This window comes from Nuphar pumila, chromosome 10 (assembly GCF_984573655.1).
Source record: "Nuphar pumila chromosome 10, dmNupPumi1.hap1.1, whole genome shotgun sequence".
Taxonomy (NCBI): domain Eukaryota; kingdom Viridiplantae; phylum Streptophyta; class Magnoliopsida; order Nymphaeales; family Nymphaeaceae; genus Nuphar; species Nuphar pumila.
Window position 1 is genome coordinate 116,321,136 of NC_143258.1, and position 17,009 is coordinate 116,338,144.

The window sequence follows — 17,009 nt, forward strand, 5'->3', positions numbered from 1 at the left end:
ACCTCAATTCCTTCTATAAGTGATGCTCTTGCTCAAATTTGCCAAGAGGAAACACGACTTGGCATGCACAAGTCAAATGATGAGGTTATTGCCATGGCAAGACCCAAAAACTTTGTAAAAATATATAAACCCCCTCATTTTGAACGAAAAAACAATGGAGAAGGACATCATGGAGGATACAAGGAAAAAATTATAAAATCCACTAAAAAAATCCTTTTTGGACTCGATCGGGATCCGATAACCCATTAAGGTTATAACAATCGATGCACGGGGAGCGAGGTTGTTTTTTTCAAACCCTCTTCTTCCCCCGCGCTGCTCTCCCTTTCCCCCTTTGCGAGGAAAAGGAAACCCCTTTGGGGTTTCCCGAATCACGCACCCCCTCCCGTGCCTTTAAAAAGAATGCAAGGGTGAAAGGAAACCCTCACCCCTCCTCTCTCGACTCCTCTCCTCTCACATCCCCCTCTCTGTTGCACCTCTGACGAGCCCTGGAGGCACTAGCTCCCTGCATGCGACCACAACCTCAGTGCCGCCGTCACCGGCAACCACCCCAATCCGGCGGCCCCTTGCAAGACCCTCCAAAGAAACCCCTCCCTGTATCACGTCTCTTTTCCCTCTCATAGTTGGGTTCTCTGGCAACACCGTTGCCCCTCTGCTGAGATCTCGGACGATCGCCCGACCAACCGATGACCCTCGTCGCCTGAGTCCCTTGTTGTCGTCGGTGTCCCTCTGCTCTCCCTCGTCGGTCACCTTGCAGATAAATCCCTCGTGTTGCCTTCTTCTTTCTCTTTTCTTCGTTCTCCATCTATTACAGAGGATGTGAGGGCTCCTCTACCCTCCCCCTCTCTTGCTTGGTGTGAAACTCGCAGGGGTGGGGCGTCGTTCTCCTCCCTGCTCCACCTCTCTCTTCCTCTGTTTGTCTTCTTCCTCTGTATGGTTTTTTTCTTTTTCTTTCGAGCTTCAATGCACTTCTGCCTTTGTGAGAACTACCTGACACATCGCTCTGGTTGCTAATAAACAGAGAAGAAAGGTCTGAGTAACTTGAATCGTTTGCCATAGGCATAGGTGTATTGAGGGAGTGACTCTTGACAGTCGAACTAGTCCCACACGATTTTCTCTTCATGAATGTTCTCGATCAAGAATCTAAACAGAGAAGTGGACAATGGCTTCTTGTTGTTATATCTGAATGAGCTAACTTGAGTTGCTATGTGCCAAAGGAACCAAGACTGCAAGGCGTAGATTCACCCTTCCACTAAGATTGAATCTTTGAGCGTGAAACAGGTCAGTCCATGATATAAGAAAGCAAGTGCGACCATGGCAATTGAGAGATGGTTGGTCTGCAGACTTCTCCATCTTCGCAAAAGTTGTACTATTCTGATATCAATATAGTTATGTCCATCCTGGAAGAAGGCTAGCCCTACAGTGCACAAGATCATTGTATGCCGGATCATTTCTTACGCTGCTCGGGATAAAGAGTCGACTTCTTCAAAAGTTTTATACTGTCGGTATAGCTCGAACAAATCAACACATTGAGTCTCATAGACTTCTATCAGTGGTCAAGATCTACGTCTAGTCATTCAGGCTAAAGCATCTCGAGGGTCGAGTCCCTTGACGTTGATAAAAAAATGTTGCTCCATGGGACCAGCTGGCTCAAGTAGACCCATGATGTATGAGAATTCATCCAGTAGTAGAGTCATCTCTCCTCACGAGAACCAAAAGGTACAGGTACACAGATTCTATCGCTCTGCTAATGCTTATATCAAACTATCGTTGATGATTTGTTCTCCTATTGTTGATGACAGTTCCAATCCGCAGTCACTCAGATGGTTCAGGAACATACGGGAGAAGTTCTTGAGCCAAGAATAGTACCACCGGGGAATGAAAGATTCGGTGTTCAGAGTCCGATGATCAGGAAGACCTTGCCGCACCTCATAAGAGATATGGCTCTCAAGAAAGACTGAATCAAGTTGATTGGATGCCATCAGAATAGGATGGAAAATAAAGAAGTAAGGACAAGACTTGAAATTATACATGATTTTTTGAAAAATTTGCAGGTAGGATAAAAACAATGCTGGAATTTTGAGATCTAGAGGAACGAAAGGATTGAAAATCGCTTGGAGCTTTGAGGAAACGTAAAGGATTTGCAAAAATCGTCCAGGGTTTGAGAAAATAAAAGGGAATGTATGAAAATAAATAGAAAATAGAGTATTTTGAAAAATTGTCCAGTATTTTTAGAAAAAATATAAGAGAATAAAGAGAATAAAGAGAAATAATTAAAGTACATTTAATCACATTCTGCATAGCCAAGTATGCTCATACAATATTCTCTAAGAAGCTGACTTTAAATGCACAAGTTTTGAAATAGTTGTAGGACCTTAACTCTAAATCTAAAGCTGAGATCATTTATGTCTAATCATGCTATGCTGATATACTCAAGCTGAGGCTCGATGTACGTGGCATAAATAAATTTATCTGATTCTAGGCCCATGTTTTCCAACATCCTTGAGCGCCTGCCGATATACTTTGGACTATGGACCTCGGTACGTCATAGGGGGGGTCAACCCAAATAGGTAGCCTAGTTGTGAGGCTTTATCCCAAACTATGGTTCTAGAAGAAAGCCCAGCAATGTGGTGGCCATGTAAAAGTAGGTGAGGTTGTTTTTGAAATATGATTAACATGCAAAAAAACATAGGGCTCTAATGACCTAAAGAAGTAGAATTTTTGAAAAATTTATGAGAAGCAGAAATTGTTTTCAATCAGATCCTAGATTGAGGAGGATTGTATTTAACCTAAGTCTAAGTGAGCATGAATAATGCCTCCTCAATTGGTTCTACCAAACCATGCCTAAGTCTATATGCATTCATGTCAGCTGAGTTTGATTCTAGGCTCCTAGGTTCACAAGATATGAAGCTGGCATCACAGAACATGATTTTGATGAACTGAACAGAGAAAGGCACAAGATTGATCAGGCGAAGACATGTCCCATCTCGGTCGCCAAACCCGTTATCATTGTAAAATTTTACTTTTGCAAGTCAAACTGACCTTTGAAAAAGTTTTTGAAAATAACTCGCCTCCATTTTAAAATAAAGGATAATTATGAAGAATGGCACTCGCCTGTCGGTACGAGGTTCAACCGTTCCTGGCACCATAACCAGGGATAATTGAACCAAGGATCAATTATGTGCTTTGTTTTGCTCAACTTGTCTAAATTGATGTTTTAGTCCTAAATGCACAAAGAATCAGACATGTGCTATGAACTTTAAAAATTTTGACTGGAAAACATGATGTATGCTTGAAAATTCTTGGAAAATACTTGAAATGAATACTTTGAAAATCGTGAATCACATTGAGAAAGCATTTCTGAAGAAAGAAAAATCAATTTCTGAAGAAATCCTAAGGTTTTGAGAAAATCGAGTTCTGAGAAAATACAAATGACTTTGAGAAAAGTTGATTTCTGAAATTGAGAAGTTATTGGAACTTGAAAAATCGATTTTTTAACTTAGAAAAGCATTTGGAAATCCCTTGAAAATCATTTTTGATGAAGAGGAAACCTTAGTGTATTGGGAAAGTCAATTTTTTGAAGAAAATTCAGGGTAACTTTAAGAAATCGATTTTTTGAGATTAGATTGATCAAAAGACTGGGCATGTGGCCCTATGAAATATTTTCATGATGCAATCTAACCTGGATGAATGAATGAATGCAATTTGAGAAAGTATTTTCTGAAGAAACTTTGGGAAAAATCTTTGAGAAAAAGAATTTTTGTGCCTTATAGAATTTAGATGACATAGATTCTTTACATATCCCTGACTATGACCACAAATACATATTAAATATATCTCACTTGGTTCTAATAGGGGAAAATATTTGGGAAAAACTTTGAAATATGTTATGATTTTTTAAAATACCTAAGAGTGTAGGTTGTTTGTAGCTTAAAAGAAGATGATAAATCTGAATATTGTTCTTATTTTGACTATGGCCCCAAATATGAAGACAATCAAGTTTATTAACTCCTTAGAAGCGGGTTCACGTGTCATTTGTGTAGACTATGGTGAATTTGAATATGCATGAATCATCATTCATCACACATTAGCATTATTTGAAAATTAAACTATATGCAATGCAACCCTAATCTAAGCAGAAAAAGTAAATTTTTATTTCAATATTTATAATTAATTAAAAATAAAAATAAAATCCCGAATGTTCCTGCAAAACTAGAAAACTTGTTAGTGAAAATATATCGACTTTTCTGGATTTATCCAATAATATCTGGAAATTATTGGATTTATTCAGATATAAGTTTTTGTCCATGTTTTTCTGAGATAAAAATAATAAAATCTGATGTAAAATTGAATAATTAATAAAGATAAACACTTTTAAGATTTGGAATTTAGAGAAAATGACAAAAATACGCCTGAAAATAAGACTATGGCCTTGAAATCAGGGTTTTTAGAAAAGATTTTGGTAAAACTTTGTATTTACAGCTCCAATGGATTCAAATAAACACTAAATTGGGTGTGAAGCACCCTAGAATGATTATAAATATGATAAATCATTAAAAACATAGAATTTTTTGTAAAAAAATTGAAATGTCACAAAAATATTGATTTTCGCGAGTGTTTTACTTGAACCGAGACTCTTCGGGCACCCTGTTTTCATGATTTAATCAAATAATATATCAAATGAACTAAAAAATATATAAAATTTGACATGGATAGTTTTGATAACTCTAAAATTAAAATGTATTAAAAATATATATATATTTTTATATTATTTTAATATAAAAATTGAATAAAACTCTAAAATATGTGATTTTGCTCCCAAGCACATACCTGTCATAGTGTCAAACCCGAATTTGATATCAAACCACAATAGAAATTCTTAAACATTTACAGAGAGATACTAGACATAAAAAGAAAGATTTCTCTATTTATAGATCTGGAATCCAATTTTTGGTTAGAGAGATATCATTCCAGCAATATACGTTTGATTCTGACAAATATATAACGAGTTGAAATAAATACATCCGGTTTCGGGTATAGGGAAATATAGTAAATCACGTTCAAAAACTATAAAATCTTAGTAGTTGATAGTGGATACACATACAAAAACATCTCTTTTTATGGATCATCGATCAAATCTTTGGTTTGGGAGATACGATCAACCCAAGTTGATCTAAGGTTTAAATAAGGTATAGCGGGCTCTATGAAATCGATTATACTTTCTATCAGAGGAAAAATAACAAACAGATGCATAAAAATCTTAAAATTTTACATAAATTACTACACAGAATAACAAAAATACTACAACTTACAAATCATCGATTGAATCTTCGATGAGGGAGATATCGCCTCGGCAAGTCGTTCTTGAATCCCCATAGCGATTTCATGGTTCAAAAAACAAGGTTCAGTTTTCTATTTTTTTTACAGAGTTACAGAACCTCAAATAATCCAATTTTTTTTATAGGAAATCACTGACATGTTCACAATTCAACCCTAAAAAAAATTATATTTTTTTGATAGAAACTTAAATATAAAATAACATGGTTCCCACGTGCCCAGGATCAAAATCCATGGATCATCGATAAAACATTAAAAACCAAATCTAGACTTGAAAAATACTAAAGAAAACTTGCAAATAACACCAAAAATTTAAATTTGACATTTGAATGATCAAAATAAGCATGAACATGATAAAAAAAATCAGGAAATACACGGTTAGAATTCGATTTAGCCTTCAAAAGGAGAGATTTGACCCACTGAACGGGTGAATCTCATCTTTTATTTGGCTTAAGCACAAAACATGATAGTTCAAACAATTTCAATGAAAAACAAACATTAGATCACTTTCTTGAATTTTTTTCATGGTTCTTGAATGAAAAATAAACTTGAAATCCATATGCAAGGGGCGGCAATGGTGAAAATCATAGCAACAAGTAAAAATAAAATAAAATTAATGAAATAAGGTAAGTAAAATTTACCTTGGAGGTTGCTGCAATGGAGGTGCTGCTGTAAGAGAAGGAGATTGCTTGAGTTGAGAGAGGGATCAAGAAAAGGAGAGAAGAAATTATGAGAGGGTCAACCCCTATGATCCTTTTTATGGAATTTCTTTAGGAAGAGTTTCAACTAAAGTGAAACTTTCCTTAATGATTTTTGATAAGCATAAGAGCCATCAAAGGGGAGGTCGACCTCCTCTTGGAGAGTCCTAAAGGATCTCAAGGTGAGGTGGCATATGATGGATTCATTTAAATTTTGACCAAAATAAAATTTGTCAAGTGGTGCCCCTAGGTTGGTCCACTTGATTTTCAAAATATGTTAAAAAAACTTGAAAATAAGGGGTGGTTTTCTAAGAGAGGTTTAAACCTTGAAAGACTCTATTCAATTAGTCTTAATCAAACCTAACTAAGACTCCTAATGGGTTAAGAAAATCTCAAATGTGGCGCCCCTAGAGTGGACCCACATTTGGTTTTTGAAACTTTAAATAAAGCAAGGCTAAAACACTATAATAAAGATGTTTTTTTTTTTAAAATCGATTTTGACTCTTCTAACTCCTAACCTAACTGGAACACTAACTAATCCTATGATAATCCTAACTCTTTCAAATGTGGCGCCACCCATAGTGGGCCCCACTTGATTTTTCAAAAGTGATTTTTGAAACTTGAAAATGAAAGTTTTCAAAAGAGGTTCAAAATCTGGAATTGAAATTGAAAGTTTTTGAACCAAATAGAGTTCTGACTCGATCAGAACTCTTCCAGTTGTGGCGTCAACTGAGTGGGCCCCATATCAGGGTTTTAAAAAAGTTAAAATGAAGACTGAAAATGGTTTCAAAATAGAGTAAAAATCACCGAATAAAAATCAGAAGTTTTAAAAATAGAGTCCTAAGCGAACTGAAACTCTAGACTAGAGTCTTAAACCAACAAAAACTCTAAAATTTAGGTTTTTGAAAGCCAAATGAAGAAGTTTTTGAAAGATTTTCTCAAAATAAATGAAAATAAGTCAGAAAAAGCAGTTTGGGTTAGAGTCTTAACTCAACCGAAACTCCGAAATAGAGTCTTGAATCAACTGGAACTCTGCAAAATGGATTAATTTTTTAAAAACAAGTGAAGAGAATGAAAATGGAAGTAGAAACAGAAATCAGAATGGAGTCCTAACCGGATTAGGACTCTGAGACAAAGTCCTTATCAGACAAAAACAATAGATTTTTTGGGTTTTCTGACGATAATTGAGAGAGTTTTTAGAAAACAGGTGGAAATAGGATGAAATTTGAAATCAAGATTAGAGTCCTAATCCAACTGAAACTCTAAGACAGAGTCCTAGTTCAACTGAAACTCTAAAATTTTAGGTTTGTTTTCAAAAAACAATTAAAATAAAGGTAACAGATGAAATCATGGTAGAGTTCGAAATTGATTGGGACTCTAAGACAGAGTCCTGATTCGATTGAAACTCTAAAATTTTGCTTCTTTTGGAAAATAAATGAAAGGATTTTCAAAAACAAGTGAAAATAGCAACAAGCAGTGAAATCAGAATAGAGTTCTAACCTGACCGAAACTTTGGGGACAGAGTCCTATTTTGACTAAAACTCTAGAATTTTAGCATTTTTGAAAGATAAATAAAGGAGTTTTAAAAGGTTTTCTCAAAATTTGATAAAATGAGCTGAAAAACAAAGTTAGGGTGAGAGTCCTAGTTCAACTGAAACTCTTGAAATAGAGTTCTAAGTTGACTAAAACTCTACAAAATTAGATTTTTTTTTAAAAACAAGCGAAAAGGTTTTAAACACAAGTGAAAATGGGAGTTAAAAGAGAAATTAAAATGGAGTCTTGATCTGATCAAGACTCTGAGACAGAGTCCTAATTTGACTAAAACTATAAAGTTTTGATTTTTCTGAAAATAGACAAGAGGATTTTGAGAGCTTTTTGCAAAAATAGGCGAAACAAGATGAAATCTGAAATCTGAATTAGAGTCTTGATCCAAGTGGAACTCTGGGGAAGAGTCCTAATTCGACTAAAACTCTCAAAATTTTGAACAAACAAGGAGGTTTTAGAAGCTTTTTTGCAAAAATAGATAAAAATAAGGTGAAAACTAAAATCAGAATTAGAGTACTGATCCAACTGAAACTTTAGGGAAGAGTCCTAATTCGACTAGAACTCTGAGAATTTTTGGCTTTCTGATAAGCAAATGATGATATTTTAAAAAGAACTTTTGAAAATAAGTGAAAATGAAATAAAAATGAAATCAAAATAGAGTACTGATTCGATTAGGACTCTGGGGTAGAGTCCTAATTTGACTAAAACTCTAAGAAAAGACCAAATAAAGGGAGTAAACAAGGTATGGACCCACTTCTAACTCAGAATCAATAAATGGAAGATTGAAAGGGCTTAAAAATGTAAAATGACAGAGCCCTAGTTCAATTAGAATTTTGAAGTAATTAAAATTATACAAATTTTGAAAGAAATCATTGATTCAGAAGTGACACCACCTGGATGGGTCTCATTTGAGGTTTAAAATAAATTGAAATTAGTTTGGAATGAATCCATATTGTTTTTTTAAAGAAATGCTTTTGAAATGAAGCTCTAGGGGTTAGTGAAATGGCAAATGTCAATTTAAAAACCCAGTTTTTTTTTTAAATTGCTTTCGAAAGAAAGATTTTAAAATCGAATCTGGATTACAGATTTAAAAAAAAAAACAAGAGTGTTGGATCTCGATAATGAGATGCAATGCCATGCAATGCAATGAAATGATGTGAAATGAAATGAAATGAGATGCAAAAAGTTAAACCCTGGATGAGGGATTTGAAGTCACGAACCCCTAGCAGACACAAAGGATTAGAAATTCTCATCTGAGGATGAGAACTGATAATTGAGATTAAGCTAAAATGAGGATTAGATGTTGATTATGAGATAAAGTATTGAAATTTGTTGTAAATTTTGGGCCATGAATAGCTCTAGCTCTGATGTCGACCAGCTGGTTCTCGGAAGGCTGTAGAGAGTGGGTCCCAGTGGCAAGAGAAAAGGGTTTTTGAGCAAAGGTAGAAAATTTGGGGTGTTTACAGAGATCTAAACAAATTCATAGGTCTCCAGATAGATTTATATCATATGAATATTTTACTCTAAATTATAGAGCTTATCTTCTAGTTGTCCGTGCATATCATGAACCATCTAACTACAATGAAGCTAAAAACATAGGCAAGTGAGTATAAGCCATAAAGATAGAGTTAGATGCTCTACATAAAGCCTATACCTAGACTATTCAACCTCTTCCCAAGGGTAAGAAGACTATAGGATGTAGATGGGTCTTTAAAATCAAAACAAAAAGTGATGGGTCCCTAGAAAGGTATAAAGCATGATTAGTTACAAAAGCATATTCCCAAGAATATGAAATAGATTATGAGGAGACATTTGCTCCAGTAGCTCATATGACCACAGTTAGGACTTTAGTTGCAGTAGTATCCATTAGGAAATGTCCTATTTATCAATTAGATGTTAAAAATGCATTTCTGAATAAAAATTTAACTAAAGAAGTGTACATGGATCCTCCCCCCGGTTTGACTATTGAAAAATGCACGGTTCTTCGACTTCAAAAGGCTTTGTATGGGATTAAGCAAACTCCTAAAGCATGGTATGATCGGTTTAATAATACCATATTGAATTTTGGTTTTAAATCTTGTTACACTAACACTGCTTTGTTTATAAGATCTATATGTACCTTTCTTATTATTCTTCTCTTATGCATTGATGACATGATCATTACTGGCAATGATCAAAAGAAAATTAAAGTTATGCTTAAAAAAAATTGATATGACTGATCTTAGTTTTTTGAGACATTTTCTAGGCATTGAAGTGACTTACTCGCCCAAGCAAGAAATAACAAAAGGTGTCTTTATCCTCCACTGAAGTTGAGTATAGGGCAATGGCTACAACAACCACTGAAGTTGTGTGGATGTGAGCATTGCTCTCAGATATGGGAGTTGATATTTCAGAGCCTTCAAAATTATGCTGCGACAACAAAAGTGCCATATACATTGCCGACAATCATACCTTCCATGAGCGAACAAAACACATTGAGATGGATTGTCACTATATTCGCGAAGAATATTTGAAGAGGACTATTACATTGTCCAATGTTCAATCTGAATTTCAGATTGCAGACTTTTTCACTAAAGCTCTTCCTTTGCCTAGATTTTTGTATCTTCTTAGCAAACTTTCAGTGATTTCACCGTAAGTTTGAGGGGGAGTGTAAAAATTAAGTGTATACAAATACCTGACAAGGGTATTTCTTTCCTTTTATTTAAAATAGTCCACTAGGGACTTAAATATAATTTTTTATTTTTTGTTCACTTTTTACTTTTTCTGTTTTTTTGTCTGTACATGTTAGAATTTTTTACTGTTGGGAGACAGTCCAACTAGACATTGGACAACCTCCCAACGGTCATAAAAATGATTGTTGGAAGGCAATCCAACGTCTGTTGGACTGCCTCTCATTTATTAGGTGAGGCTCTATAAATTCACCTCTCTCTTGTATGCAATGCTTTTCAAAAGCATTTTTGTGTTTATAAAACTCTCCTTTGGCTTTAAGCCTTGTGCTATTTTTTGTGAGAGTGATTTTTCGGTATCACCTTCGTGAGATTGTTGTTGGTCCATTAGTGACCATTTTATATTCGTGCACTTGTGTAGCCTTTCATTGGCGTTGTAATAGTGCTATCTTGTTTGATTACAACACCCTCAAACCATGGTGGTGTCTCGGGTGAGTGACTTTCATTCCAATTGTCAATTTCCAAAATCCCATGGCTCCCACACATATTGAGCTTTAGAAAAAAAAATCATAAAAATGAACCTTTCATAGCAAACACACTATTCATCTATTTAGACCTTTTTTTTTCAAGTATGCTAAATTCTTCAAACTATGACTTTTGAAAAAGTACATTGTGCTTAAAATCACAACTAAAAATTTGAAAAGACTTCATTGTAATCAAAATCTTAAAACTTCTTGTCATTTCCTTGTTCATGTAAACCACAACTGTCCTTAAAAGCCTCACAACTATTATCAACCAGTTTCACTATGAAATGAACAATACCTATGAAATGAGCCACCACTGCCCAGTAAGCTACCAATTACAACTCAAAAATTAGAGTTTTTAATCCTTTTTTGAAATCAACATTCTAAAATATAGTTTACATTAAAACATTACTTTGAAAACAATTTACTATGAAAACATATTTTCAAATCTCAATCACTTTGAGAGCAATACCTTAAAAACTAGGTTACTTTTGCAAGTTCTTTTCAAAAGTTGAGTTATTTTACAAATAGTAATTTAAAACATAGCTCTCTTAGAAATTTTTCTTTAAAGCATGGTTCATACGACAAATCTTCAAACTATAGTTGGCTTTCAAAACTTTAGTCCCTTTCAAAATATAAAAGGTGTAGTTTGCTAAACAAATGGGTAAAGCTCTGATTCAGTTTCAAAGTAATAAACTTTTGTATTAAACAATACTTTAAAATTTTCTTGTCCTAAAAAAATATTATAATTAAATGAGTAGGCTTATTACCTTGATTAAGTTCAACTTTATCGTATTTACTGAGCTTGGGCTTTTGCTTGAATTCAACTCTTTTATGTTTTAGAATGAATTTGAGCAGATCTCAATTAAGCTTCATCAATTTGTTGTTCTTAGGAACCTCAAGAGAGTTGCAGCAATGGTGGAAGTACAAGGAAGATTAAGGAAATAGAGAAGGGATCAGCTAGTGTAGGGAAAAAGTGAAGGAATGGAAACGGGAGGGGGGGACTTTGGGAGAGAGAAGGATAAGGGAGAGAGAAGTTGGGATGATTAGGAGGTTGTGAGGGAGTTAGGATGAGAGAATTTTCTAACCAAAGAAGCTAGAGCCAATTCTCTTTCCAATGTGGCTTAGAGATAAATTCTTATTAAGAGACCAATGAAGAATACATCTAAGAAGCATATTACGTAATGAGAGAGCTTGGGTATATATACACCCAAAGCTAACCACCCTTGCTACCTTAGCTTATCTAACTACCCATGCCAACTCAGCCCTTACAATGCCGAATTTACCTTTTACAAAGCCCTTAAACCCAACCCAAGTCTCCTTGAACTTGCCTAGGCAATCACTCTATTTGATCCTCTCAAACTAGGCTAGCCGACTAGTGCTTGTGGTCTTGGCTTGTCCTTGGGTTGTATCCTGATCTTCAAGAATTGCCTTGTCCTCAAGGCAAGTGTAAAGGTCTTTATGTTTATACCCATATGAGGAGTGTTGCTTGGCCAAGGAGAGAATCCCTAAAAAGTGTATGAATGTGGTGCTTTGGCTAAATCTGGTTTAGCTTTGATTGCATCTGCCCTGTTATGTAGCCAAGAGTCTAGATTCCCTATAGGCATATCCTCACAAGATAGGAATTTCTTACTCCTTAACATGCAACATTCTTGTAAGAGAACTTGATCTTTATGATTTGGGTTAAGTATTTTCTTCATCTTTGCCACACTTTTCCTACTACATAACCTTTTGTTGATGCTGAATTTTGTCAAGATATTATGTGAGAAAGATATCGACCCATATTGAGAAAGACACCTTTGGATTCATATTTTAGATCTAAGAGGCCACCTTACACTCCATGAGGGAAATTTCAGCTTGTATGGAATCCATTATGCTGGTGTGGAGGTTTATGTGGCTGAATGTAATGTGAAAAAGTCAAAGAACACATACCTTCTTTCTATTCAAGCAAGAAAGCTCTATGTAAGGAGAGAAACTTTTCTTTATAGATCTAAGAGGCCACCTTACACCCCATTGGGGTAATTCCAACTTGTATGGAATTCATTATATTGGTATGGAGGTCTACGTGGCTGAATGTAATGTGAAAAAGTCAAAGAACACATATCTTCTTTCTATTCAAGCAAGGAAGGAAGACATGAGTCGCACAATAAAAACACATGGCACACTAAGAAAGCTCCATATAAGGAGAGAAACTTTTCTTGTAAAAATATTTGGCACATGAAAGCAAAAAGAGAAAAATGAAGAAAATGGTTAAATAGGAGGTGTCATAAAGTCAACAAAGTGGGGGCCACAAGGTGTGACGCCCTTAGTTTAGGAGAAAGGAAATAAAGAAAAGGAAAGAGAGAATACCTCCTACTTTTCAAATTAAGGGGGCATGTCTCCCTCTCTCTCTCTCATACTTTCTATTTTATGAACCTTGGGTCCAACAATGTATTATTTCTATTTTATTAAATTATATTTTTAGTAATTTAGTTAGAGCAACTAGGATCTGGTTAGGGAGGGACCCAAACAGGTTAACTGATCATCTTCCTAATATAGTTCAGACTGTCACTTAAGACATAATTTTGGCAATTAGAGGGTGTATAAGGATTATGGGTGAGATTTTTTTATTTTGGATTGGAGTTAGACTCAACCCAAGTCATTCACTATATAAGATGGTACGAGAACCCTTTTGAGAGTTTATACAAGTTTGATAATTTGATCTCTCTCTCTCTCATCTCTTTGGTTCACATGAAGACCAGGCCAGCTGGTAGGTCACACCTTTCAAAGAGCCCAAGCTCTTCCCCAGTGCTCGGATCGTGCAATTATGCTTCCCTAACGAGTTGGTCAAAGTTTCTTGTTTGCAAATCGTATGTCCGAGTTTCAGAACATACCTTCCCATTCTACAGTAGACAAGTGACACACATATCCAAATCTCAGCCTATACCTAGGTCGTGCCTACTTTCTAGAGCCCAAAACCAAAAATCAGCTTCTACTGTTAGACCAGCCTACCTGAATCTCTTGAACTAATAAACCCTTGGGTATCAACAGTCCAAATCCTTAGCCTAGACCTATACCAGACCTTCTCACATGTTCCTAGTCTTTCTTAGAACCCTTGAACATGGTCCAAGGCGTTTTGGACTCAGTTACACACCCAAATCATCCTTAGATCCAAAATCACACTTACCCAATTACCTGATTCATCCTTTTTCACCTGTCCTACCTCGTTTGCCGCAATGAAAAACCTTAAGCCTCTTTCCCATTATGTCAACCAAGGTTTAGCCCCTAGGACACGTTGGATGTTAGAGATGTTGGATACATTTTTTTGGTCTCTTCCAAGAGTCCCAGCTTGATTGAAGATCAAGTTTACAAGAGACCCAAGTAGATCAAAAATCAAGAGTCTACCAAGATCTCATGTAGACGAGCAAGATGAGAGAAATACCATATGACATGAGGTTACCTAATGAAAGAGAAGAGCACAAGAAGAAAGAGTTCATACCCAACAAGGAGACGGGCACCTCCAATCCTCAAAATTGTGTAACCTTGAGATCTCTTCTTAAGGACTTCTATGGCTATAAATATAATAATAACCAAGCTTTCAGGTGATCTGAAGTAAAAGGTATTTCACCATGAACTTAGGCACATCTATTTGTCGAACCACATCGCGTTCTTTTTGTGTGGTTTTATTTGTGTCAATATTTTACATTGCAACAAAGAAAACAGATGGGTGCGGGGGCGCAGAGATGCCACACAAGTGAAGGATTTTCCTATGAATACATCGAACAAGATCTACAACAAGATGGATTGTACGCTACCAGGTCAAGATGCAGTGGAAGAGAATGTTGAAATAACAAGAAGCAATAAGAAGAGATACACAAAGTCACAACGCATGTACGTGGTTCGGCCAATGTGGCCTACATCCACAGAGAAAAACCCCCAATCACTCTTTATTTTGTTGTTCATTCTGGTTACACAGTATATTGGTTAAATAGCCAACGAAAGGCTATGCGATAACCATAATACAGAAGGTAACAATCTCCCAAAACAGAAAGGGCATAGGATAGAGAAGACTTGCTAAAAATAAGGGGCAAGACCCTTATCCACAACGATGCCAACAAACTCCCCCTCAAGTTGGTAGGCATATATCAATCTGTCCCAACTTGCTTATGATATCCAGATGTCTTCCTTTTCCTAAAGCTTTAGTAAAAACATCTGCCAATTGGTCACAACTTCTGACATGAGGAGTTTTGATAACTTGAGCCTGAATTTTTTCACGAACAAAATGACAATCGAGCTCAATGTGTTTTGTTCGCTCGTGAAAAACTGGGTTAGCTCCAATATGGATGGCAGCTTGATTATCGCATCTTAATTTCATAGGTTCATTGACATTAATTCCCATGTCTAATAGCAGAGATTTGATCTAGATGAGTTCACACGCTCCAAGGGCTATAGACCGATATTCGACTTCAACACTTGATCTAGCTACAACACTCTGTTTTTTGTTGCGCCACGTTACCAGGTTACCTCCAACAAACACACAATATCCAGATGTAGAAAGCCTATCATTTGGGTCACCAGCCCAATCAGCATCCGTATAACCAACAACGTTCAAATCTGCATTTCTTTTCATCAGAATTCCTTTCCCATTGTTCCTTTTAGGTATTTGAGAATTCGGTAAGCAGCATCAAGATGTGGTTCTTTAGGGTCATGCATGAATTGATTTATCAAGTTGACTGCAAATGTTATATCTGGCCGAGTAACCGTGAGATAAATGAGATGCCCAACCAATCTTTGGAATTCACCAATGTCAGCTACTGGTTTTCCATCATCTGTCCTCAACTTGCTGCTGGAATCTACAGGGGTGTCTACATGTTTGGCGCCATGCATCCCTGTATCCTGAAGAAGGTCAAAAATATACTTTCTTTGGCAGATAAAGATTCCTTTACTTGAGTGAGCAACCTCTAAACCGAGGAAGTACCTGAGAGTTCCTAGGTCTTTTATCTCGAATTTATGATGAAGTCTCCTTTTGACTTGTTCAATCAAGGTTTCATCATTTCCTTTCATGATTATATCATTGACATATATAAGAATAATGGCAATTTTAGATCTCTGAATAGACACAAACATGGAATAATCAGCATAGCTTCTTTTAAAACCCATCTCACATAGAGCTCTGCTTAACTTAGCGAACCAGGCTCGAGGAGATTGCTTCAGCCCATAAAGTGCCTTTTTTAATTTGCACGCTACCTTTTCCTGGTCTTGGACCTGATATCCTGGAGGCAATTCCATATATATTTCCTCCTCAAGATCTCCGTGGAGAAAGGCATTTTTAACATTGGATTGGAACATTCTTCAGTTCTTATTTGCGGCCACTGATAAAAGAATTCTTATAGAATTCATTTTAGCTATGGAAGCAAACGTTTCATTATAGTCTATTCCTTCTATTTGAGTGTAACCTTTTGCAACCAATCTGGCTTTATACCTTTCAATGGTACCGTCACTGTTGTACTTGATCTTATAGATCCAACGACATCCGACAAGTTTTTTTCCTTCAGGGCGATTGACGATTTCCCAAGTACCATTTTTTTAGAGCCTGAATTTCTTCTTCCATAGCTTTTCTCCACTCTGGGTCGAGATTGGCTTCTTGAAACATGTTGGGTTCACGGTGAGCATAAACACTTAAGGCATAGGAGATATAAGATGATGAAAGGCATTTAAGGGTGAGATAATTTTGGATGGGGTGTGCTGTAGGGTGAGTGGTTGAAGATGAAGCCAAATAGGTATAAAAGTCATTCAACCGCTCAGAAAGTCTGGAAACGCGACTGAATCTTCTAGTAGGATCCACAATATCAGTTGAGGTTGATTCATGAGAGATCGGTTCATCAGCAATGCTTAAGTCTGACTCGATTTGGGTGTTGGGAGTCAAATTAGGTAAGGTTTGTAATTCGCTAGACTCATAGTTTTGGACATTTGGAAGGGTCAATTCGCATCCCTTTCCCTTCCCATCCTCCCCCTGCGGATGAACCTCATTGTCAAGGGTAACCGGCTCATGAAAAAAAACATTCATTTTCAAAAAAATGAACATCTCTGGAGATATACACTTTGTTTTGATGCGGATCAAAACATCGGTAACCTTTTTTAACTGTAGGGTAACCCAAGAAAACACATTTGACTGACCTGGGTTCGAGTTTTTCTCTATCTTTAGCTTGAAGGTGAACAAAAACTTTGCATCCGAAAACCAGCAAATGAGAAATAGATATTTG